At 47.7% G+C, this 25,045-nt stretch overlaps 1 long non-coding RNA gene and 5 other non-coding genes across 6 annotated transcripts; all 6 read right to left on the bottom strand.

The window, feature by feature from the left end:
* Positions 1–2,571: 2,571 nt before the first annotated feature.
* Positions 2,572–6,093, bottom strand: LOC122940945. The gene is made up of 7 exons (XR_006390398.1): positions 6,018–6,093; positions 5,198–5,262; positions 4,896–4,946; positions 3,677–3,721; positions 3,398–3,447; positions 3,083–3,132; positions 2,572–2,765 (listed from the first exon to the last, which is right to left on the bottom strand). It is a non-coding gene; the product is annotated as an uncharacterized LOC122940945 (long non-coding RNA).
* LOC122942953 lies at positions 2,969–3,050 on the bottom strand. Its single transcript, XR_006390791.1, has one exon. It is a non-coding gene; the product is annotated as a small nucleolar SNORD12/SNORD106 (small nucleolar RNA).
* LOC122942950 lies at positions 3,248–3,339 on the bottom strand. Its single transcript, XR_006390788.1, has one exon. It is a non-coding gene; the product is annotated as a small nucleolar SNORD12/SNORD106 (small nucleolar RNA).
* LOC122942951 lies at positions 3,547–3,637 on the bottom strand. Its single transcript, XR_006390789.1, has one exon. It is a non-coding gene; the product is annotated as a small nucleolar SNORD12/SNORD106 (small nucleolar RNA).
* On the bottom strand, positions 4,759–4,850 carry LOC122942949. The gene has a single exon (XR_006390787.1). It is a non-coding gene; the product is annotated as a small nucleolar SNORD12/SNORD106 (small nucleolar RNA).
* LOC122942952 lies at positions 5,026–5,116 on the bottom strand. The gene has a single exon (XR_006390790.1). It is a non-coding gene; the product is annotated as a small nucleolar SNORD12/SNORD106 (small nucleolar RNA).
* Positions 6,094–25,045: the final 18,952 nt, after the last annotated feature.

The raw sequence follows: 25,045 nt of genomic DNA, 5'->3' as shown, positions 1-25,045 counted from the left end.
TTTGTAAAAACTGAACAGAAGTATTCGTTAAGGCAGTCGGCTAGCCCTTTATTCTCTTCTACATACCTTCCTTCCTTTGTTTTTAATTTAGTTATTCCTTGTTTTAATTTCCTTTTTTCATTTATATATCTGAAGAATGTCTTATCCCCTTTTTTCATAGACTGAGCTAGTTTTTCTTCTGCCTGCGCTTTAGAAGTTCTTATAACTTGCTTGGCCTCTTTCTGCCTAATCTTGTAGATTTCCTTATCTTCATTGCTCTGGGTTTTTTTATAATTACAAAATGCTAGCTTTTTATTTTTAATGATTTGGGCCACTTCTGCCGAGTACCACAGTGGTCTCTTCCTTTTTTTGCTTTTACTGACAAGTCTAATTGAATTTTCTGTTGCCTTCAATAATGCACCTTTTAAGTAGTCCCATTTCTCCTGGACTCCATGTAATCCGTTCCAGTCTGATAAGGACTCATTTATGACTAATTTCATTTTTGAAAAGTCTGTTTTTCTAAAATCTAAAACTTTTGTTTTTGTGTGGTGGGACTCTTTCACAGTTCTTATATTAAACCACACTGACTGGTGATCACTAGATCCCAAGGTTTCGCCTACAATGACATCATATACCGAATCCCCATTTGTGAATATCAAATCCAAAATGGCCTCCCTCCGGGTTGGCTCCTCAACCATTTGTTGTAGGGATAACCCCAGTAGGGAATTTAGAATATCTGTACTCCTGGTAGAACTTGCTATTTTGGTTTTCCAGTTTATATCTGGAAGATTGAAATCTCCCATAATGATAACTTCTCCTTTCATTGTCATTTTAGCTATTTCTTCAACTAGTAGATCATCTAGTTCTTTAACTTGATCAGGTGGTCTATATATCACACCTACACGAGTTACTGCATGATTAGCAAACTGCAACGTAACCCAAACTGACTCTATGTTGGCCTCACCAACTTGTATTAGGTGGCCCTTCCCACCTCCTGTCTCCTCCCATGCCACACCCCCATTAAAAGAATCCCTAATGCCCCCCAAAATGCTGGGGGGGGGGGGGGGGGGGAGTTGTAGGAAAGCACACTGTCCACTATGAGCCCCCCCAAAATGCTCAGGGACAGTGTGCTTTCCTTCTACTCTTCTCCCCCTGGGCTTTTTGGGATAATGGGGGGGGGGGGGGATCAGGATTCAGCAGGGGGGGGGGGGAGCTCATACAGGACAGACTAGGAGGAAAGCAGACTGTCCTCTGAGCCCACCAAAAATGCTCAGGGACAGTGTGCTTTCCTCCTACTCCTCCCCCTTGACATTTTGGGGTAATGGGGGCTTGTAGAGGATTTGGGGGGGGGGGCCTCATACAGGACAGAGTAAGAGGAAAACAGACTGTCCTCTACGGGCCCCCCCTCCCTATGAGCACTCTTTCTGCCTGGCAATGCTGCAGCCTGCATTAACCCATCTATCCCTGGGGAGCCTTCCCAATATAAACCACTGGCACCAACCGTGTCCGGTCAGGAGCGGGCAAGCAGTCCTTCAGTCTGGGGCTGGGAAGGGATCGATGCAGGCTGTCTACTTCACTCGAGTCGCGGCTCAGGCCAGACAGACTCAGAATGAATGTGTAGAGACCGGTTGTCCAGCGCCCGCCCCTGCTGCCCGCAAACACTGGCCAATCAACAGCTGCCTCTTTGTGCTGCTAACTTGCGCTGATTGGCCAGTGTCTGAGAAAACTAACAGCTGCAGGCTGGGCGGGCGAATCAAGTTCAAGCAGTGAGGCAGCATGAGCAGGTTAATACAAGGAGGGCGCCAAGTCAAAGGCAAGTTCCACAGGCCCACAGTGTGTTTGTATTAGTACTGCCTGGCTAAAATAAACGGAGGGGGCAGGGCCTTCCGTGCGCTGCAGGCCCCATAGCAACAGCATGGTCTGCCTATATTGGCGGTACGCCACGGTCTTAGCACCTTTCAGACTGTTCACACTCCGTAGGTTTTCTAGTGGCAGGAACCCATGCTACACCAAGATACCTTGACGGGTTCGATGTGTTCCTGACTGGAATCCATTGGCTAAAGTGTCAGTTCTTATCAGCCTGAGGTATTAGCCAGTGTTGTCCGTTGCATATCACTGTGGTGCACTTTTCGCAGCGATTTACTCATCTGTAACAACCACATCTGTCGACAAGATCACAGGTAGTATCCAACTGAGAGGGGATGTTTCTCCATGTAGTTCTGCATGATTGATATTGGGACCAGCTTCAGTACAGGTAGAATAGAACTCTAGAGCTGGCAGGGAGCTCTGGGTCCACCACTACAGGGATAATGAACACCTAGCCTCCTTCACACTAGTGTAATACAGCATTTTTTTTTATGATTTTAAGTTAGTTTAGGCCTTTATGCAGTCAAGCCAGGAGATACAGCATGAAGGTGCATGTAGCATAGCTACTGCTGCACGTCACATACTTGCCATGTTATTCCTGTGCCAGTACAGGTGGATGGCAGCAGTTCACATGGTTATTCTGACACGTATACGCATCATTCCACACTAGTCACATGCATACAACATTGGCAGAGGAGCATTCATATACAAGAAAAAGGAAAAAAGCAGTTTGCATAAACAACTTGTTTATTCAGATTCCAGCAGAGGGCAGCATAGCAGCAGACAGGACTGCCCCCTACCCCATGAGTGAAGGAAATACATCTGCAGTCTGCCTCAGGGTCCACAGACATCATGTTAGGGTTCTGAGGCTGAGGAGGACCTGGTCTTCCATTGTTCATAATCTGTCCATGATAGATTTGCTGAGGGAGGAGAAATACATAAAACACCTTTAGTCATTGCCTACAACAGGCAGCACTGGCTTCTCCCCATCACCACTGACAACTTTCCTAATGTCACTGGGATCAGACACAGAACCACTTCTGCACTGTCACCCATCACACCCCAAATCTGTAAAACAAGACGCTGTGAGTGCCCCACGATGCTGGCTACATGCACATCCCCCTGCAGTTATCAGACAACACTGGCTACAAACCAATCAACATGGCCGATCTGATGGGGAAAGTGGTCACCACATTCAGACTACAACCTCCAACACCCCCAGAGTAGCAACACTTACCCGATCATGTCTGGCAGCCGACCTTCCCTTACAGAGATTAGACGCCATCACTGCCAACAAATCAGAAACTAGAGTCAGTGAACACTGGAAACATCCATTAGGGGGCAGCCATGACAAACAAGGTCCAAGGGAAGGACTGAAAACATGTCCTACATGGGGGAGTGAGGAGATGTATCAGACAAAACTGGCTACTTAGCACCAAAAGTCACCAGGGTCGATCTGATGGGGAAAAAAGTTCTGTCATCATGTACATCAGACTTCAATTGAGTGACTACGACTCCCAGCAGACACACAGAAGCTGCACCCAGCACTTACCTGCTCATGTCTGGCAACTTGATCCCATCCTCTACAGATTAGCGCCATGCCTGCCAAGAAATCACACAGAAGTCAGTGACTGCAAGAAACATCTATACATTTAAAAGACTGAGGCCCCCCATGTGCTGGACGGACATTGAAGGGTGGAGGTCGATGTATCAGACAAGACTGGCTAATTAGCATTACAATCACCAGGGTCGATCTGATGGGGAAAAAAGTTCTGTCATCATGTACATGATTCCAACTCCCAGCAAGCCCAGGGTAACCACATTCACTTACCTACTCATGTAGAGCACAGGCCCCACGCTGCAGACAAGGTGCCATCTATAAAGAAAAAAAAAAGTGACCATCCAGGTATTCACTAGAAAGCAAGTGTCACAGTGAGATAGTCTTTGTATTCTATGCGTTGCTAAAAGCACAGACAACCCCTTTACTATTGATGACCCATCCTCCAGGTAGATCAATATCAGATCAGCAGGGGTCTGGCGCCCTCCTGATCAGCTGTATAAGGGAGACGGCACATGCACCCCCCCACCGATCTGATATCAATGACCTATCCTGAAGTTAGGTCATCAATACTAAAAGCCCAGACAACCCCTTTAAGCTCCTCACCCCTGCTTGCTGTCAGGGAATAGAAACATTTACATCCAGATACTGAAGACATGTCCTGGCCTATTCTTGCTCAAATGCACGAGGAGTCTGGAAACTACTGCACATGTGAAGCTGGGAGACCTTGAGGAGTGGCAGCATTTGCCTATGACACTTTCTCCTCAGCCAGGAGAACAGATTACAGTCCTGTAGGAGATCATCGCTTTGGTCCAGAGAAGTGCTGACAAGAGGCCAGCTCTTCTGACATTACTGCTCACATGGCTGAGGGATTGTCACAATGGATCAGTGTAGACAAGCTAAACAGCAGCACAAATCTCCTTAGCATTTTTTATTACATTCTACTCATTTTGGACAATAGTCATTTATTTTAGTCTATTAAAAACACTAGTTTTTCTGTACAACTATCATTTTCAGTGCATGCGCTGACTGCTTCCCCTTTAGTAAATCATAGCGCAGCTCTGACTGCGCCATCTGTCAGACATCTCTGAACTCCCAACAGCTCATACACCAACCTAAGTTCTCAAAAGGGAGCATTTTAATCTACTAGGAAACTACAGATATGTGCTTCAGACGGAGATAGAGATAAATATACACAGAGCGGCACTGCACCAAATAGTGAAAATTGAAAAGTATTAAGCAAAAAGGTGCACGCCTCAAATTATTTTTTTTTTTATAAAGTCCTCAGCCACATAGTGAGAGACTCCCATTGAAGACAAGGGGAGGCGTTTCGTTTCAGTGCATCACCTACTGGAGGTCATGTATCAGACAAGACTGGCTAATTAGCATCAGAAGTCACCAGGGTCGATCTGATGGGGAAAAAAGTTCTGTCATCACGTACATGACCCCAACTGATTGACTACAACTCCCAGCAGAGCAAGACAGCACTCACCTGCTATTGTGCAGTTCACTAGCCCCATCCTCCATACATCAGAATCCATCACTAAAAAAATAAGAAAGTTTAAATTAACTACAGAAGTTAGAACTTCACATGCACTACAGGGGCAGCCATCATGTGCAGTACAAGGTATCAGACAAGACTGGCTAATTAGCGTCACAAGTCACCAGGGTCGATCTGATGGGGAAAAAAGTTCTGTCATCATGTACATCAGTGTCACATGTTTTACCACAACCTTGCTGTGCAGGAAGCAGCCACAGGGGGGCACTGCACATCTATCACATAGAACTCCTTACCACTCAGCTCCCCAGGGAAGTCTTCAGGTCACCGCCACAAGTCGCATAATGCTCTCCTGTCCACCCTGCAAAGATGGGAATATTACAAGTAACAATCAGTGGGACAATAGACAGCAGTGAGGACTGCCTCCTCATAGTGACGGCACATGCATCACTATATGATTGGAGGGAACCTGATCACCACAGGTTTGGAGGATAAGGCTGCGTTCACATGAACACATGTTGTCCAACAAACTCAGCCCAGGTGACTGCTGCATTTCCTAGGTGGATCACAGTTCACTTCAGCCCCAGCTTACAGACTCAGTGGTCTATGATGCTGTGAGCTCCTCTACTCACATGAATCACAGACACCACACACACACCTATACAAGAGCAGTCTTGGTGCTATAGTCACCATGGGGGACCTTTCCTGCAGACCCCTCCAGCATGGCAAGACGAGCAGTGGTAACCATGCTCACCTGATCCCCCTCAGGAATGTAGATCTTAGGTCTCCAAACATCGACACACAGTTTGACGCTGGTCAAATGGCTGCTGCAGCCTAGGCCTGGCCACAGCGACCACGTGGCCCTGGTCAAACTGGCAGATCTGGGGATCACGCTGAGGTGGGCGATCTGCAGAAAAGGTCCCCACGGGTGAGCCCCTTTAATAGGTCTTCAGCTGCGCAGGGAACTACAGCACAGCTCAATGCAAGTGAATGCAGCACCTCCTACAGACACGCGGACAGAGAGCGCTGCTGCACAGGAACACCTTATGACCACAAGATTCATGTTCAGGATCGGTGCAGGTTGCACTAACCGCCCGGAGCCGCAGCAGAACTCACCAGCATGCTGGCCCCAACAGAGCACGAGCTCACAGCCGACATCCCGCAAGACAAAGAGGCCAACGGAAGCCGCGCAGGGACTCTTATACCCGACGCCTAACACGCATGCGGGGTGTGGTTGCGCATGCGTCATGCGTGGGATGGGTCTCACTTCATGCGCTGTACACACATTCCACGAGCTCCGCCCTCTGGTGGGTTTAGTGAACGTATCTCTGTCCGGGTCACTCGGGCGCTTCGTCATCGTCAGCCCGCTGCATGCTCCCAAGGCGAAGGGGAGAGAAGTATATGCCGGCGGGGTCACCTCCTGAACTGTGCGGTATAACCACAAGCTACTGCTCTGCGTTATCAGCCGACAGGAAGCACCGTCCGTGCTGGAAATCTCTAAGTATATGAGGCAGGACACAGAACGTGCTGCAGCCTCCGGTGAGGCTTGTACTTGTATCATCACCCCCATCCTCTCCTGCTCTGTGCGCTGTATTCAGCAGTCACATCTCTGGGGCTCTTACGCTCAACCACATTACATCCATCTGGAATGAGGCGCTGATCACCTCAAAAAGAGCGCAGCAGATTGAGCCTCTGCCATACCCTGTTAGGTCAGTGGGTCCAACACACCGCTGCAGCTTCCCGTGACAAAGGCCATTCACACAGTTCTTGGAGCGGATTTTGGCCTCCCATTCATTTCAATGCAGCTTTTGCTTTATTTAATTTTTTTTCTCCGGGGCAGTATGAAGAAACAGGATGCCGAATTTTGGCACACAATCCAATAAGAATCTCCCGCTGAAATGAATGGGAAAAGGCAAAATAAAATAAAAAATACTTCATACACAGTAGCACATTTTTGCTGAGTTTTTGGTGCATTTCTGCACCAAAAAAAGCTGTTTAATAATAAATCAAAAACACATTTTTAAAATCGGCATGGATTCCACACTTATTTTTGGAGGCGGATTTTCATAATCAGCTGTGTGAACGTACCCTGACAGATTACAGCAGTCTCAGTGAGGCCTAGGAACCCTGCCTGGATCCTACATATGGAAGAATCCTGCAAATTCACTCAAACTTTACTTTGGTCAACATCTGCTCCTCTGATGCATACCCATTCATTTATTTTCTCGCCCATATTCATTGAGGGACACAGGAACCATGGGTATAGCTATGTCCTCTAGGAGGCGTTGACACTAGTAAAAGCTGTTAGCTCCTCCCCTGGCAGCTATACCCCCTCCAGCCTGGAGAGAGAGCTTCAGTTTTTTCTAGTGTCAATAGGAGGCAAGACCTCCCTAGCTCCTGAAGGTTATTTATTTTTTCCTTTTTCAGGTGGGAAACAGTAGCCGCCTAGCCTTCCTTCTCCCGGGGGAGCATGCCAGCGTTGGCCCACCACACTGCCTCCTCCCCCACAAGAAGAAAAGGTGGACAGCCCCGCTCCCCTGCATCCCGCCAGCACAAGGGTCACCCATCCAAGTCCCTCTTCCAGCGTCCTGCCACTACGGTGCCAGTAGCTGAAGGGGGTGACCCTGCTGGAGAAGAGGAAGGGTGAAGATGGCAGCAGGACAGATAAGTGATGCCTGCTCCCGACCTTCGACTTCCCTCTCCCTGAAGAGGCAGTCTCCGGTCTCCTGCGTGACTCGACCGGCAGGGGTTGACTTCATTAGACATGTGTCAGGCAAAGTTCAGGGACGCTAGATTCCCGGTGAACAGAGAGGTTGGGAAGGGGCGGGACCTATGTCGGCGCTCGGTCCGGGACGCTAGTTGAGGAAGCGGCACCCACCAGTGGCACATAGTCTCCCTCCTCTCCCGCTTCAGACGGGCGGCAGTCTGCTGGCAGAGCGCCGTCATAATCACTACAGGTGCTGTGGGGGTTACAGTTTGAGCGGTGCTGCGGGGGTTACTTCGGTGCGCGTGCGTGCACCGCTGTGGCAGAGGGTGAGCGTGAGATCGCGGGACCTGAGAGGGCAGGGCCTTCTCTTCCCGGCACACCGTTAAGAAAGCTCTCCTCACAGGACATCCTCCTCGGGGGCTCTGCTACTGGTAGGATCTGTTGTCTCCTCTCCTCAGGTCACCGTACCTTCTCCAGCCTCAGGTGTGTCCTTCCCTGGGTAACCATCATGTCTGATCCCACGTGTGCTCATCCTAAGCTGCCAATAGCTGTCCATTATGCCTGCTCTATATGTCAGGCAATATTCCCTTGCGGGCAACCAGACTCTGTCTGCACTGCTTGTCAGGCGCCCAGGCAGGAGCCTCCCCTTCAGCCCGTATCGCTGCCTCCCCGTTTGGTATCCGAGTTGCCGGATTGGGCCAGAACCCTCTCTCAGGCGATAGAAAACCTCTCAAATCTCTCAATCCACCCTATCTATAGTGGGTCACTTGGTTGAGAATCCGCCCTCAGTGCAGGCTGCATCTCCCTCGTCCGAAGGAGAGGTAGAGAATTCCAATTTGGACATCGATATGGAGCAGCCTTCCAAGCTGGCCTCCACCGTAGCTAGGCTCATTGCTGCCATCTGGGACACCTTCCAGGTGCAGTATGATCCCCCCCACAGTGACCAACAGGGGGTATCCTTTTTCCGTCCAAAACAGGCCTCAAAGGTGTTTTCTCGCCATACAGATTTTTTTGGCGGCGGTTTCTAAGGCTTGGGATCATCCAGACATGAGTTTTTCCACCCCTAAAAAGCTGGATGTTCTATATCTATTCCCAGCGGATTGTGTGTCCACATGGGCATCCCCTCCTAAGATCGATCCACCAGTAGCATGGCTAGCCAAAAATACAGCTATTCCTGTAGTCGATGGATTCTCCCTTCAGACCCCTGAAGGCCGTCCGATGGAATCCTTGACAAAGTCCCTCTTTGCAGCTTCAGGGTCAGCCCTTAGGCGCGTGTTCACCTCCACGTGGGTGGCAAAGGCAATCTCTGAGTGGGGCAGCCAGCTGGACCAGGACTTGGTATGTGAGGTCGCTGCGCAGGATCTCCGATCCTTGGCATAGCTGATCACCCAGACGGGGAAGCGTCCTCAGACGCAGGAGCCCTCATTGCGCACTTTTCAGCGCTTGCAGTCACCTTACGCCGTGAGCTCTGGCTGAAGGTGTTGTCAGTGGACGCGACTTACAAGCGTTCTCTTACCAGACTTCCCTTTGCCGGCGCCCGTCTCTTCGATTCCCCAGCTGGACGAAATTATTTCCGAGGCCACAGGAGGCAAGAGCACCCATCTCCCACAACCTAGAGCGTCAGGTTCCTCAAGTGGTAAGGCCCTTTTGTCGACTTGCTAGTTCTTGCCCCGCGCCGAGCTCTTCCGCAGGGGGGAAGGGGCAGGTTTACTTCCCAGGATCGGCGTAAAAAGACGTCCTTTCGGGCAGAGCCATCCTGGCGTCCTAGGTCTCAGGCCTCTCGAGCCTCTGCGGCTAAGCAATCCTCAGCCTGAAGGGCCACGTCCTCCTCTTCCAGAATGTCTGGCGGACCCACGTCTCCGACGCTTGAGATCGTATCCTCAGGATACGCAATAGAGTTCCAGAGGCATCTTCCTTATGCCTTATCTGGACGACATCCTCATCAAGGCTCCCTCTTTCGCTCAGGCGTCGAGCAGCATAAAGATCACGTTGGAAGCCCTTGCACGTTTCGGGTGGCTAGTCAATCTTCAGAGAGCACGTTCCAGAGAGCGATCCTGTCCTCCTGGGACTGCTTTTGGACGTCCCACGGTTCCTGTGTCCCCCAATGAATATGGGCGAGAAAATCTGATTTTTGTAAAACTTACCAGTAAAATCTCTTTCTCGCTCTTCATTGGGGGACACAGCACCCACCCAGTCTTGGTATTCGGCCACAGTTGTGGCAGTTGCTGGTTAAAACCCCGTTGGGTCCTTGGCATAGTTGATGTTTTTTCGTTGGTTGGCTTGCTTCTACTGTGTGTGCACAACCTGAAGCTCTCTCGCTCTCCAGGCTGGAGAGGGTACATCTGCCAGGGGAGGAGCTAACGACTTTTACCTAGTTTCAACGCCTCGTAGAGGACATAGCTATACCCACGGTTCCAGTGTCCCCCAATGAAGAGCAAGAAAGAGAGTGGGTGGTTTTGAAGGCAGTCACTAGAGATGAGCGAATTTCAGGTTATGAAATTCATTCACGCTTCTTTTACTGGTAAAAGGTGAGTTGCATTATGGATTCAGTTACCACGGACCATAACGCAATTCTATGATGGAATGCCTTTAGAGGCATTCCGTCATAATACAAGTCTATGGGCTGCAAAACATATCCGTCCCATTTCTGTTATGCAATGGAGTCCTCTCCTGCATAACGTAAACAGGACGCATACGTTTTCCAGCCCATAAACGGAATGCCTATAAAAGCGTTCAGTCATAGAATTGCATTATGTTCCGTGGTAATGGAATCCATAACGCAATTCACCTTTTACCAGTAAACAGAGTGAACGAATTTCATAACCTGAAATTCTCTCATCTCTAGCAATCACCCTAACCATGCTATACCCTGTGCACCACCATACGGTGCTCGACACCAGATATTCTCCCATTGGCTGCAATGCTTCCTTACACAGTCTGACAAAGTTCCCTAGAAACGCCTATAAATCCCAGCCAGTGATCAATCCTCTCACATGGGGAAACTATTGCAGCTCCCCTAGGGGTAGTCACCCAGTTTTCTCATTCTAAATATAAATACACACCTCCTATTGCCTGTGCTACTCTTCACTGTAGTATTCGTACATGAAACAGGTGACAGCAGGGAGAGGACACAGAAGGGCAGATTAAAGGTCTGGCTACATAGACAAGAAGTCATACAATAAAAAAAAAAAAAAAAGCTACAGCCAGATGGCGTCAGCCCAAATTTTTGGGTAATGATAGTGGTGTCACAGTTGCAGCATGCTGCATTGCGAAACCATTGACTATCATTACACAGAAGGTCACGGTGTAGCTGAACCTTTACCAAGCCTGTAGATGGAGTAAGCTTAGACGGGCTGTCTAGACCTGCACCAGATTTATCACAGGGGCTTGGTGGAGGGATAAAAACTTTGTTTAACCACTTCCAGACTGGGCCATTTACCCCCTTCCTGACCAGGCCTAATTTAGCAAATCTGACATGTGTCACTATGTGGTAATAACTTTGGAATGCTTTTACTTATCCAAGCCATTCTGAGACTGTTTTCTCGTGACACATTGTACTTCATGACAGTCATAAATTTGAGTCAATATATTTCCCCTTTATTTATGAAAAAGTCCCCAAATTTTCGAAAAATTATCAATTTTCAAAATTTCTCTGCTTTCAAAACAGAAAGTGATATTTATTACTTAACATATGTCTATTTAGGACGTTAGAAAGCTTTGAATTTTAGAAGTAATTCTTAAAATTTCTAAGAATATTTCCAAAACCCACTTTTTAAGGGCCAGTTCAGTTTGTGGGGCTTACATAATAGAACCAACCCATAAACCCCTTTTAGACATGACACCCCTCAAACTATTCAAAACTGGTCTTAGAAATGTTGTCAACCCTTTAGGCCCGTTGCAGACGAGCGAGTATTCCGCACGTGTGCAATGCGTGATGCGAATGCATTGCGCCGCACAGAATCCGGACCCATACATTTCAATAGGGCTGTGTACATGAGCGTTGGTTTTCACGCATCACTTGTGCGTTGCGTAAAAATCGCAGAATTTTCTCTATTCTGAGATTCGCATCTGCAAGCAAGTGCGGATGCGATGCGTTTCCACGGATGGTTGCTAAGAGATCTTGTTTGTATACATTCTGTTTTTTTATCACGCTCGTGCAAAACGCATTGCAACCGCGCGATAAAAACTGAATGCGGGGGCATGAACGGGTGGTGATGGCTGCTTGAAGGAGCTGCTCCCGCCTGTACCTCAACTTTCTGGCCAGCGATACACCTTTCTTGGATCCTATGGGGAAGAAAGTGGCTCAGAAAAAGACCCCTAACCCTCCCCGATCCCCCTCACCTACTAGGAACCTTGAGCAGTGCTGGGATTGCACTTCGGGTCCGGCGCTTCCATCTCGCAGCGCCAAAGCACAGAGAGCCTCCCGCCATTTCTCCCTCCCACCCTGCATCCAGCCTTCCTGGGACCCGCCCACATGAGCCCTGGTGAAATAAGCAGCCCCCAGCCCCTCCATTGCTGGATCAGGGGGACAGCAGCTCTCCTCTCCCTTCTGACATCTGGGCTAGATCCCCAAGCTCTCCATCACTTGCCGTTATGGACCCCCCTACCCCTGCCTGAACCTCCACAGCCCTGGGCGAGCTATTTTAGCCGCTTTCCTACAAAAGAGGACTTTCGGGGTCTTATTTTTGAAGTCACGGACGCCTGCAGAGCTGAAATTCCGGCAGTTCGCACCGATATTAAACGTGGTGGACCGTGTTGACTCCCTAGAAAATGCCCATGACGATACCAGGCAATATATTTCCACGTTTTCTCTGCAGAATCTTCCGCAAGGTGTTTGGTGAGGGAGCGGACTCCTCGGAGCCCCTGGTTCTCCTAGGTGGGGATTTTAATACAGTGTTCTCTGAATTGATGGATCGCCTGGCCCTTCCAGGTATACCAATACACTCGACACAGCAGCGCTTAGCCAGAAACTAGTGTGGAAATACTCCCTGTATGACCTCTGGCATCTTACTTATCCCACTGATAGGTCCTTTTACTCTGCCCCACATGGTTCACACACCTGTATTGATTACCTCTTTGGTACCATTTCAACCCTCAGACTATTGGAGGGAGCGGACATGGGCCGAATCACCTGGTCAGACCATGCTTCTGTACTAGTTGACATTAGTAGTGAGTCGGGCCATGTACGCCATTGCCACTGGAGACTTAATGATTCCCTCCTGAAACAACCTACCATTAGGGAGGAACTCCGCGAACGTCTGAAAACGTACTTTGACCTAAATGAGGGATCAGTAGGGGATGTCCGTCCATTGTATTGCAATAAGCTCAAAATTAAAGAAGGACTCGACTGCCTTGGTCAGGACCCTTACGTCCCGCCTTCAAACACTAGAAGACAAGATGGCTGCTCATCCCTCACGCTGCACACAGACAAATTGTAGATACTAGGGCCCAATTGAAGAGTCTAGCATTAGGTCGTGTCACCAAGTTATTACTTTACACACAACTGTGCTATTCTGCTTGGGGGAACAAACCCCACACTTTGCTGGCCAGACAACTTAGGAACCACAGCTCCCAAACGGGGCTGAGTGCTATTAGGGGATCTGACAGGAACAATCCACTATGACCCCCGGGTGATAGCGGAGCGGTTCTCAGCCTATTACTCTTCTCTGTATAACTTACCCTCCAACTTTCCCACAGATGAGGGACAGAGATAGTACACTCCGGTCTTATTTGGCATCCTGTCACCTTCCTACCCTATCGACTTCCGACCTTGCCGCTCTTAATAGTCCGAACACACAGGAGATTGGGGAGGTGGTGGAACATCTACCTGAGGGTAAATCCCCAGGGCCTGATGGCTTTTCATACAAATATTATAAGACCTTTAGGACGGAACTAACCCCTCACTTAGTAACCCTATTCAATCATTTCCTAGCTGGCAATGCAGTACCTTCCCCAATGTCTCACTCGTATCTCATGATGATTCCGAAATCTGGGAAGGATCCGCACGAATGCCCTAACTATAGGCCCATTGCCCTACTTAACTCAGACCTTAAGAGTTTCACCAAAACCCTAGCTAACCGACTAAACGTCTTTCTCCCCTCTCTGATTCATAAAGACCAGGTGGGATTTGTCCCAGGGCCGTCAGGGGGCCAACAACACACAAAGAAACATTGACTTGATAGATGTCATATCTCGCTCGGTAGAGGAGGCGCTACTTCTTAGTTTAGATGCGGAAAAGGCATTCGATCATTTAGGTTGGCCTTTCCTCTTTGCTACCCTGCAGGCTTACAGCCTTTCTGGCCCATTTGTTAGAGCCATTCATAGTCTATACTCCTCCCCCACAGCGACGATCATACTACCTTATGGTCAATCTCGACCCATAAACATTGCTAATGGAACGAAGCAGGGTTGCCCCCTATCTCCCCTACTTTTTGCCATGTGTATCGAGAACCCCTGGCGGGGTTATGGTCAAGGATAGGGGGTTTAAGCTATCGCTATATGCTGATGATATCCTCCTTACCCTTACCAAGCTTCACATTTCCCTACCAAACCTCCACTCCATCCTACGGGAGTTTGGTCGTCTCTCGGGGTATAAGGTCAACACCCATAAAACTGAGGCCCTCCCTCTTAATCTTTCTCAGACGGCCCTGGGCTCTCTCAAGGTTAACTTTCCTTTCCATTGGAAGACGGAGTCACTGCGATATTTGGGGGTTGACCTCACTCCCCGATATGGAGAGCTTTACAAAGCTAATTTCCCACGTATATATGCCGAGATTAGGGGTCTTCTAGATAGGTGGCATCCTCTCCCACTCTCTCTCATGGGGCGTATTGTTGCGACTAAAATGACGATCTTGCCCAAGCTTCTGTACCTTTTTGAGACCTTACCGCTTAAAGTCCCCCTTAAAGACCTGAGATCCACTCAATCCCACCTCCTTAGATTCATATGGGCGGGAAGGCGGCACAGAATCCCGAGGTCTGTTCTCCTTTCTAGTAGGCACGAGGGCGGTCTAGGGGTTCTGGATCTGTCTAAATATTACTGGACAGCCCAGCTACGCTCTGTCACAGCCTGGGCTTCCTTGCACCCTTATTCTGTCTGAATGCAGGTAGAAAGACTCTGGCTGGCTCCTGTACATCCTAACTCCATGCTATAGTCCGGACCTGACAGGACTCAGCCAGCCAAGGATCTCCTAGGGCCCATGGCTTGTACCAGACGCATCTGGCAGCAGTGCAGTAGAAAATTCCCTCTGGAGTCCATTCACTCCGCCATGACCTCCTTCTTATATCACCCACGCTCCCTGCTAGTCTTATCACGTCCACAACAAGACCATGGTTTCAGCAGGGGGTGTTTCGGTTCGCTGATATTGTAGACCCCTTTCCTAGGGTCCTTATGCCGTTTACTACCCTGCAGGCCAAATATGATCGCCCCCCTCCTCCAACTTCTTTTATATCCAGATTAGGCACTTTGCCCAGTCCATCTTTTCCCTCCCGACTCCCTTTGAACGCCTTTGCAGGGAAGGGGGTACATGCGAAAGGTTTAATTTCTGAGATTTACTCCATATTGCCGACTCCCTTCCCTGATCGGGTCCAAAGGCATTCCTACATGCTGCGGTGGGAGTAATATCTGGGGAGGGCCTTGCCGGACTCACTCTGGCACCTTATATGGAGGAGGGCAGCGAAATCATCTATGTCGGTGCTTCATCAGGAGAACCAATATAAAATCTTAATGTACTGGTATCACACTCCTGACTTCGTCCATAGAATGAATCCAGTAGTCCCGGGTGATTGTTGGAGATGTGGCTTACATAGGGGTACATTGCCTCACATTTTTTGGGACTGTCCCTACTGGACTGAAGTATGTAAACGCCCAATAAGCACCCTTGTAAACAGCGCTCATCGGGTATGCTTATGTGTGAACCCAGCCTTAGTTAGCACCTGAAATAATACAACTTAAGCAAGACAAGAACATAAACATCTTTTTATTTTATTTTTCAACGCCTCATGAACACCAAATTGTTACAACCAAGGTAGAAAGAGTAGGAAGCCGTGGTGCTATCGTGACCATGAGGAAACAGAATTACCGGTGAGTAATTACCGGCTTTCCCCCATGTCACGACAGCACCACCAGAGAGAATACCAGAGAAGAAATTTAGGGTGGGACCATGGCCTGAAGCACCTTATGCCCAAAAGCGAAGGAAGAAAGAGAGCCCACATCAAGTCTATAGTAACGAAAAAAAAAAAAAAAAGTGTGTGGAGACGACCAAGTAGCCACCTTACAAATCTGATCAATGGAGGCACCTCTCCTTTCTGCCCAGGAAGATGCCACCACCCGTGTTGAATGGGCTTTCAGATTATCCAGGGGAGATAAACCTGCAGAAACATAAGCAGCAGAAATACGCTGCCTGATCCATCTCACTTTATCCCCTTTATTTGGCCCTGACACCTGAATAAACAGTATCAGATTTCCTGAAGTCTTTAGTCTTGTCTATGTACTCCAGAACACATCTGCGTACATCCAACATATAAAATTTCCTTTCTCAGTCAGAAGAGGGATTAGCACAGAAAGAGCGCAGCACAACCTATTGGGTCCTCTAAAAACTGGGTATAGGGCACCCTAACGGATAAGGCTGCCAACTCCCCTACCCTATGTACTGATGTTATTGCAACTAACAGGGCAGTTTTCTGAGCCAACACTTTGAGGGGTATATCAGATAAGGGCTCAAAGGGAACTATAAATAAAGAACTGGAGAACAACTGAAAGGTCCAAAGATGGAGAACGCATTGGTACGGATAACTGCAGTCTCTTGGCAGACTTAAAGGATAACTGTCACATTTAGACCCTAATTTTAATTTTCATATATGTAGTTACTAATAACATGATATTCCTGAATCAATAACTATTAGACTTACTTACCCCATATTTAATAAGATTCAGCCCTTAGCAACAGTCTGCATAAAACTGCAATTTCACTATTCTGTTAAGATGGCTGCCACTGCCCTCACCCTGAGGCTAATCCCGCCTGCCCTCACTACCCACAATGCATTGAGCTCCTCTCATGCACTAGCTTCTGCACCTCAACCAATCATTGCTCTCCCCGCTTAAACACGCCCTCCTCCTCCTTCTATCACATACACTTTAGGAAGTGGCTGGATTGTAGAGCCTCAATTTAGCTTGGACACAGAAAGCTGGAGCGTGCCTGCTGCAGCCTGGGTCTCTATGAATGAAACCCAGGCTGCTGCATAGTATTTCCTATGGAGCCTAACCTGTAATAGGCTTCATAGGAAATACACGATTTTCTCATATATTCCAATGCTATTGCATTGGAATGTATGAGAATAGCAATTGAATAATTGCATGTTATAGTTCCCTATGGGAACTATACAAAAGTGTAGAAAATAAATAAAAATAATATTTAAAAAAATAACATAAAAGTTCTAATCAACCCCTTTTGCCAAAATGAAAAAATAAAAATACACATAAAATGGGTGTCGCAATGTGCGAAAACGACCATACTATAAAAATATTAAAAAAATTCCCCATACGGTAAACAGAAAAAAAAAAAAAGTGTCCAAATGGCCCATTCGCCATTTTTGGATGCTTCATTTCCTCAAAAAAAGTTAAATAAAAGGTGATCAAAAAGTCACCCCAGAATGGTATCAATGAAAAGATCAGATTGTGCCGCAGAAAATGAGCCCCCCACACAGCTCCATACACATAATTACAAAAAAGTTATAGGGGTCAAAATATGGCAACTAAAAAGTAAAACAGATATATATTTTTTTTCCCACTTTTGACATTTTTTTTGTGCCAGTAAAATGTGCCCCCAATCATGTGCCACTAACCAGAGCCCTCCCAAATGTTTGCATTAAACTGTGTATACAGATAGTGCAGTATATATGGAACACTGACTGTGCTGCAGGGTTTAATACTATAGGAAGAGCAGAGCCATGTGTAGGGCTAAGGGGTTAATACAATGTATAGGAAGAGAAGATCTATGTGTGGTACTAAAGGGTTAATCTGGGGTAATGGGGGGCTGCACTTAGTGAAGCCATGCAGGGGTTAATACAAGGTTATGGGGGGGCTGCAGAGGATGTTGGTGAAGCCATGCAGGGGTTAATCCATAGGACGCCTGCAGTGAAGTTAGTGAAGACCAGCACTGGTAGACGTGGATGCCTAGCAACCGGATTTTAATCTCAGGTAACGATAGCCAATACTGGGGACAAAAATGTGGCTTTTAATGGTTATCTATTAAACAATCAAAAATTAAAACAGGGCCAACAAGGTGATATTAATCACCAAAATCCAATAGTCAAAAAAGCGACAGTTATCCTTTAAGGAGTCTGATGATCCAGGGATGATCAGCAATCTTCTGGCCAAACAATGCCCCTAAGGCTGACACATGAACTTTGAGTGTGACCCCTTTAAACCCCTTCTCCAGACCTTTCTGCAGAAAGTCCAAGATGTCCACCATCTTAGGTCTGTTTAGGTCAAGGGAAGCAAGATTTATTATAGAAAATATTTTTTCCAAATTCTAAAGTAAATTTTAGACATCACATCTTTCTTACTAGCTTGTAAGGTGGAGATAACAGCATCAGACAACCCTTTAGCCCTTAAAGTCAACCTCTTGAAAGCCAAGCAGCCAAATGGAGATTTCATACCTCTGGAAGACATATTGGGAAGCTCCGGAAGGACCTAGGGATCCCTCACAGACAGGAGAACCAAGCCCTCTGCGGCCAGAACGGAGCCACCAGGAAGACTCTTGCTCTCTATTCCTTTATCTCCTTGATTACCCTGGGAATATGTGCCAGCGGGGAGAAGGTGTACGCTAGGTCCCAACTTTGAGATAGAGCATCCACTGCTAGAGGCCTGTCTGCTGGTGATAGGGAGTAGAAATTGCTGACCTGTCTGTTTATCCTTGTTGCAAAAAGATCCACTTAAGGCCTGTCCCATAAGGTCGAGATCTTCCAGAACACTTCTGGATTTAACTGACACTCTCCTTGACGGATCAGATGTCTGCTGAGATAGTTCGCCCTGAAGTTCAGATCTCCTTTTAAGTGGGTCACTGATATTGAGTTTAGCTGGGATTCTGCCAGAGAGAAAAACTGAAAAGACAACGACATTAGACTTGGACACCTGGTAGTTCCTTGTCTGTTGATCAGGGATACTGTGGTGGTATTATCGGACAAAATCCTTACATCTTTTCCCTGGATAGAACGGGCTAAGGACTGAAGGGCCCTAAAAACTGCAAGGGTTTCTTTGTAATTTGAGGATCTAGCTCGAACCTCTGGTTCCCAGGACCCCTGGCAATCTAAACTGCCAATGTGCACCCCCCAGCCATAGGGGCTAGCATCTGTAGTTATTGCCACTGAACACTGGGGGCTCCAATCAAGACCCCTGGATACATTATCTTCCTGTAACCACCAATTTAAGGACGAGATTACATCATTAGACAACCTAATTTCCCTATCCAGGTCTGAGTACCAACCCAAGTATTTAACAATTCTAATTGCAATCTCCTACAATGCAGCTGACCCCATGGAACCGCAGGGAAAGCGGCGGTAAAAGACCCAACAGAGACATCCCTTTCCTAATAGTAGTAAAGGGGGCCGAGGAAACTTCCTGAATTAAGAAGAAAAAAATATTTTAATTTTCTGCCTGGGAAGGAAGGACTTCTGAGCCGCAGAATCTAATAAGATTCCCCCCCAAAAACTTTTGTTTTGTAGGGAGAGGAGAAGATTGTTCCCAGTTAATTACCCGACCCAGCTTTTCTACAATTCCCTGGGCATGAACTAGGAAATTTTGTACCTTTTCCTTGGATTCTGCCACCAGCAAAAAATCGTCTAAGTACGGGATAAAGATGCCGTCTCCTTCCCGGATGTGAGCCGCCATCTCGGCTAGGATCTTTGTGAAGACTCTCAGAGCGACAACAATCCCAAATGGCAGGGCACAATATTGTAGGTGCATCAGACAGGAATTTATATGAACTGCTAATCTCAGGAACTTTTGGAAGTCTTTGTGGATGGGTACATGGAAATAATAGTCTCTTAAGTCTATAGACGCCATATAACAGTCCTTTGTCAATAGATTTATTGCTTACCTTAGGGACTCCATTTTTAACCGATGGTAAACTATAAAACTGAAACCTCTGAATCAGTTTCTTATGACTGAACTTTCCCTTTTTTTATTTTATTTTTTTTTACAAAGGAAAAGAGTGGAATAAAACCCTTGACCTATTTTATCTACTGCTACCGGAACCAGAATCCCCTTTTCTATCAGGGACAAAACATCTGACTTCAGAGAAGACTGACCTGAGGGCCCCGAAGAGCATTTTGTGACTATGTAACCGGTAGGTGGCAGACTGATTAACTTGAGACGGAGACCCTCTTTTATGCTCTCTAGAACCCACAAACTTCCTGCTATCAACTGCCACTCTGCAAATTTCAAGACCCCACCTTGAAGGTGGAGGAGGGTTGATTGAACATAAGGCCACTACCTTTATGGGACCCCGTCCATCTGTTGCCTGCTTGGCCTCTGGCTCTAGCCTGACCCCCCCCCCCCCCCTTCCCTTAGCACAAAAAAGGACGATACTGTCTAGAGAACTGCGGGACAGGGAATCTCACCTAGCAGAGTTTGTTAAGGCCGCAGCACTAGCTGACAGTCTCAAGGTATCAGATGAGGAATCTGCCAGAAAAGCATCTGCCTTCTTAATTGCAGCGAGGGAGGCCATCAGCTGATCCCCAGGCACAGTATTTTTGATGTCTGTTGAGAGCTGATCAATCCACAACATCATGGACCTAGCCACTGAGGTAACCGCTATGCTTGGTTTAAGAGCTGTCCCCCAAGCTCTCTTAAGGAACCCATCCGCCTTCTTATCCATGGGCTCTTTAAGAGTCTGCAAGTCTTCAAAAAGGCGAGGAACCCTTTCTAGAAATTTTGGCTATAGCCAATCAATTTTAGGCAGACGATCCCAAGTTTTGGTCTCCATCTCATCAAAGGGATATTTCCTTTTGATGGCCCTCGGGATAAACGACTTCCTGTCTGGGTTTCCCATTCTGATTTAATAAGCTGGGACACAGTCCGGTGAACAGGAAAAACTTTCCTTTTCTTTATCTCGAGTCCTTCAAACATGATGTCCTGGATAGACCTCTGTTCCCTAGCCTCTTCTAGCTCCATAGCTGATCTTACTGCCTTGACCAACTGATCCGTAGCTTCACATTGAAATAACTGTCTTCCTGATAAATCATGCTCAGACTCCTTTTCTGAGTCTGAATGAACCATAATTAAACAGTCTTCTTCAACGTCAGATGGTACTGCGACAGAGGGAGCAACCGCCGGCTGAGGTGTAGATGTTACAGGCGCTGACCGTAAACCTCTTAAAGGGTTTCTACCACTTAGGTGTCACATATTTAGCTGTCAGACACTAGCGATCCGCTAGTGTCTGCTCTGGCCAACCATCCTAATATAATTGCTTTTGGGGCGCTGGTTTGGCTAAAAAAACTACTTTTATTAATATGCTAATGAGCCTCTAGGTGCTATGGGGGCGTCATTAGCACCTAGAGGCTCCGTCTACCTTCAGAAACTGCCGCCGCCGAGCGCGTCCCTCCAGCCCGCCCATCTCCTCCTGAATGCGATCGTATGTATTCTGCGCATGCGCAGTGAATGTCTGACCGCTTCCTTGCTCAGACATCTCCACTGCGCCTGCGCGATGACGCCATAGTTCTCCGAGGAACAGGCGCAGTGGAGATGTCTGAGCAGGGAAGCTGTCAGACATTCACTGCGCATGCGCAGAATACAGGCGCTCACAAGGAGGATCGCATTCAGGAAGAGATGGGCGGGCTGGAGGGACGCGCTGGGCGGCGGCAGTTTCTGAAGGTAGACGGAGCCTCTAGGTGCTAATGACGCCCCCATAGCACCTAGAGGCTCATTAGCATATTAATAAAAGTAGTTTTTTTAGCCAAACCACCGCCCCAAAAGCAATTATATTAGGATGGTTGGCCAGAGCAGACACTAGCGGATCGCTAGTGTCTGACAGCTAAATATGTGACACCTAAGTGGTAGAAACCCTTTAAGGGAGGTCTCCTCCTAAATTTTTGACCATCTCTTGCAACTGCAGCAGCAATGAAGAAGTTTATTGTGCCATAAACCTTATTAGTACAACTGATACAATTACAGTCAGGTCCATAAATATTGGGACAACACCACAAGTCTAACATTTTTGGCTCTATACACCACCACAATGGATTTGAAATGAAACAAACAAGATGTGCTTTAACGGCAGACTGTCAGCTTTAATTTGAGGGTATTTACATCTAAATCAGGTAGAACGGTGTAGGAATTACAACAGCTTGCATATGTGCCTCCCACTTGTTAGGGGACCAAAAGTAATGGGACATAATTAAATTTTCACTTTTTAATAGTTGGTTGCAAATCCTTTGCAGTCAATTACAGCCTGAAGTCTGGAACGCATAGACATCACCAGACGCTGCATTTTATCCCTGGCGATGCTCTGCCAGGCCTCTACTGCAACAGTCTTTAGTTCCTGCTTGTTCTTGGGTCATTTTCCCTTCAGCAAGTGAAATGCATTCTGAATCTGATGCAGGTCAGGTGATTGACTTGGCCATTGCATAACATTCCACTTCTTTTCCTTAAAAAAACTCTTTGGTTGCTTTTGCGGTATGCTTTAGGTCATTGTCCATCTGCACTGTGACATGCTTTCCAATGAGTTCTGAAGCATTTGGCTGAATATGAGCAGATAATATTGCCCGAAACACTTCAGAATTCATCCTGCTGCTTTTGTCAGCAATCACATCATCAATAAATACAAGAAAACCAGTTCCATTGGCAGCCATACATGCCTACGCCATGACACTACCACCACCATGCTTCACTGATGAGGTGGTATGCTTAGGATCATGAGCAGTTCCTTTCCTTCTCCATACGCTTCTCTTCCCATCACTCTGGTAGAAGTTGATCTTGGTCTCATCCGTCCATAGGATGTTGTTCCAGAACTGTGAAGGCTTTTTTAGATCTCGTTTGGCAAACTCTAATCTGGCCTTCCTGTTTTTGAGGCTCACCAATGGTTTACATCTTGTGGTGAACCCTCTGTATTCACTTTGGTGAAGTCTTCTCTTGATTGTTGACTTTGACACACATACACCTACCTCCTGGAGAGTGTTCTTGATCTGGCCAACTTTTGTGAAGGGTGTTTTCTTTACTAGGAAAATAATTCTTCGGTCATCCACCACAGTTGTTTTCCAGTGTTGCTGAGCTCACCAGTGCGTTCCTTCTTTTTAAGAATGTTCCAAACAGTTGTTTTGGCCACGCCTAATGTTTTTGCTATCTCTCTCATGGGTTTGTTGTGTTTTGATGGCTTGCTTCACTGATGGTGACAGCTATTTGGATCTCATCTTGAGAGTTGACCGCAACAAATTCCAAATGCATATAGCACACTTGAAATGAACTCTGGACCTTTTATCCGCTTCATTGTAATTGGGATAATGAGGGAATAACACACACCTGGCCATGAACAGCTGAGGAGCCGATTGTCCCATTACTTTTGGTCCCTTAACAAGTGGGAGGCACATATGCAAACTGTTGTAATTCCTACACCGGTTACCTGATTTGGATGTAAATACCCTCAAATTAAAGCTGCCAGCCTGCAGTTAAAGCACATCTTGTTAGTTTCATTTAAAATCCATTGTGGTGGTGTATAGAGCCAACAATGTTAGAATTGTGTCAATTAGGGGTGGGCGATATGGCCTAAAATCTATATTGCGATATAATTTTAAGCATGTGCTTTGGGGGGGGTTAAACTTTTTTTTATTTAATAACTATTAGCCTCCTTAAGGGCTAGAACCCTTGTCATATTCACCCTAATAGAGCTCTATTAGGGTGAATAGGACTTTACAGTCTCCCTGCTGCCCTGGGCTTTGTGCACACAACAGCAGGGAGCTGACCATGGCAGCCAGCCTCTGATCACCCCCCCCCCCCCCAGCCTCATGTGCTTCCCAGCCTCTGATGTAGCCCCCCCAGTCTCTCCCTCTTATGAGCCCCCTCTGCTAACTCAAACCCACCCCCCCTCCCCAGTATTGATCATTGGTGCAGGGGCCCCCTTCCCCCCACATCATTGGTGGCAGCAGCAGCTCCGATCAGAGTCCCAGCAGTGTAATGCTGGGGCTCTGATCGGTTACCATGGCAGCAGGACGCTACTGAAGTCCTAGCTGCCATGGTATGTCAGTGAGCAGTATTATTCTCACGTGCGCGGTGGCCGCCGGGTGCTCCTTCTGTCTGTGCGGCTCATTGCTAATGCGTATAGCTCACGTGCACGGTGGCCGCCGGGCGCTCCTGACTGTGCGGCGCATTGCTAATGCTTATAGCATTAGCAATGCACCGCACAGACCTATGAGAAGCAGCAGGCCACGGCGCACGTGAGCTATAAGCATTAGCAATGCGCCGCACAAACATAAGAAGGAGCGCCTGGCGGCCAAAGCGCACGGGAGTATAATGCTGCTCACTGACATACTATAGTCGCTCCATGGTCATATAGCAGTCCGGCGATATGCACAAAATCCATATCTTGGCACAAATTTATATAGCCTATACCGCCCACCCCTAGTGTCAATGTCCCAATATTTATGGACCCGACTGTAGGTTCGCTATAGTCAGCAGCAAGACCGACTCAGCACATGGCGCACTCCTTACTTCTAGATTTTCTGGAAACCTCATCTGTAAATACGACCTTGAAAGAAGATTCCGAGCGAACCTTCTCGGAGCCCGTATGCTCGCTGGAAGCACTCATTTTAGACACAGCACGCCCTCCTGAAAGCAGATCACACCTAATGGCTGTTCACTTCACACAGGGAGGCAGAAAAAGGACTTACTTTTATATCTGCCGCTGAGAGCCCCAGGAGATGTCAAATCTGCGCCTGCATCATCCCCCCCTCCTCTCAGCCGTCCTCATGTGACTCCAACCCCGCCTCCACACGGCCACGGCCATCGGAGCTCCCCGCGCGACCATGCTGGAGCTCCGGCCGATCTCCTAACTCCACCGGCCTCCAGTTTCTCACTGGAGCCCCGTCCGAAAACAGGTGAGCTTACCTTAACTGCCGCGGTCTCCCTCGGAACCATGAGCGGGCTGTGGCGGTGGAAAGGAGCGGCCGGAGGTGGGCGGCAAGTACTAGGACCTGCTCCTGGGGGTAAAGGAACAGACTCCACACCGGGAGCCATATGGGGGGCTGAGCCACCCTAACCACAGGGATTTCCTGCCTCCCAGCCATATACTCAACACAGCCACCAGGCTATGGCTCATTCCAGGCTTCCTAGGAACAGGAAACCACTGATGTATAGGAGGTAAGTACTTCCTTTTGTACTCTAGGTTTCCTGTCCTTAGGGGAGGAGTCCATCTTTCTGATGGTGCTGTCGTGACATGGGGGAAATAAT

The sequence above is a fragment of the Bufo gargarizans genome, chromosome 6, assembly GCF_014858855.1.
Source record: "Bufo gargarizans isolate SCDJY-AF-19 chromosome 6, ASM1485885v1, whole genome shotgun sequence".
Classification (NCBI taxonomy): domain Eukaryota; kingdom Metazoa; phylum Chordata; class Amphibia; order Anura; family Bufonidae; genus Bufo; species Bufo gargarizans.
This window is presented reverse-complemented; position numbering and strand designations above follow the sequence as displayed.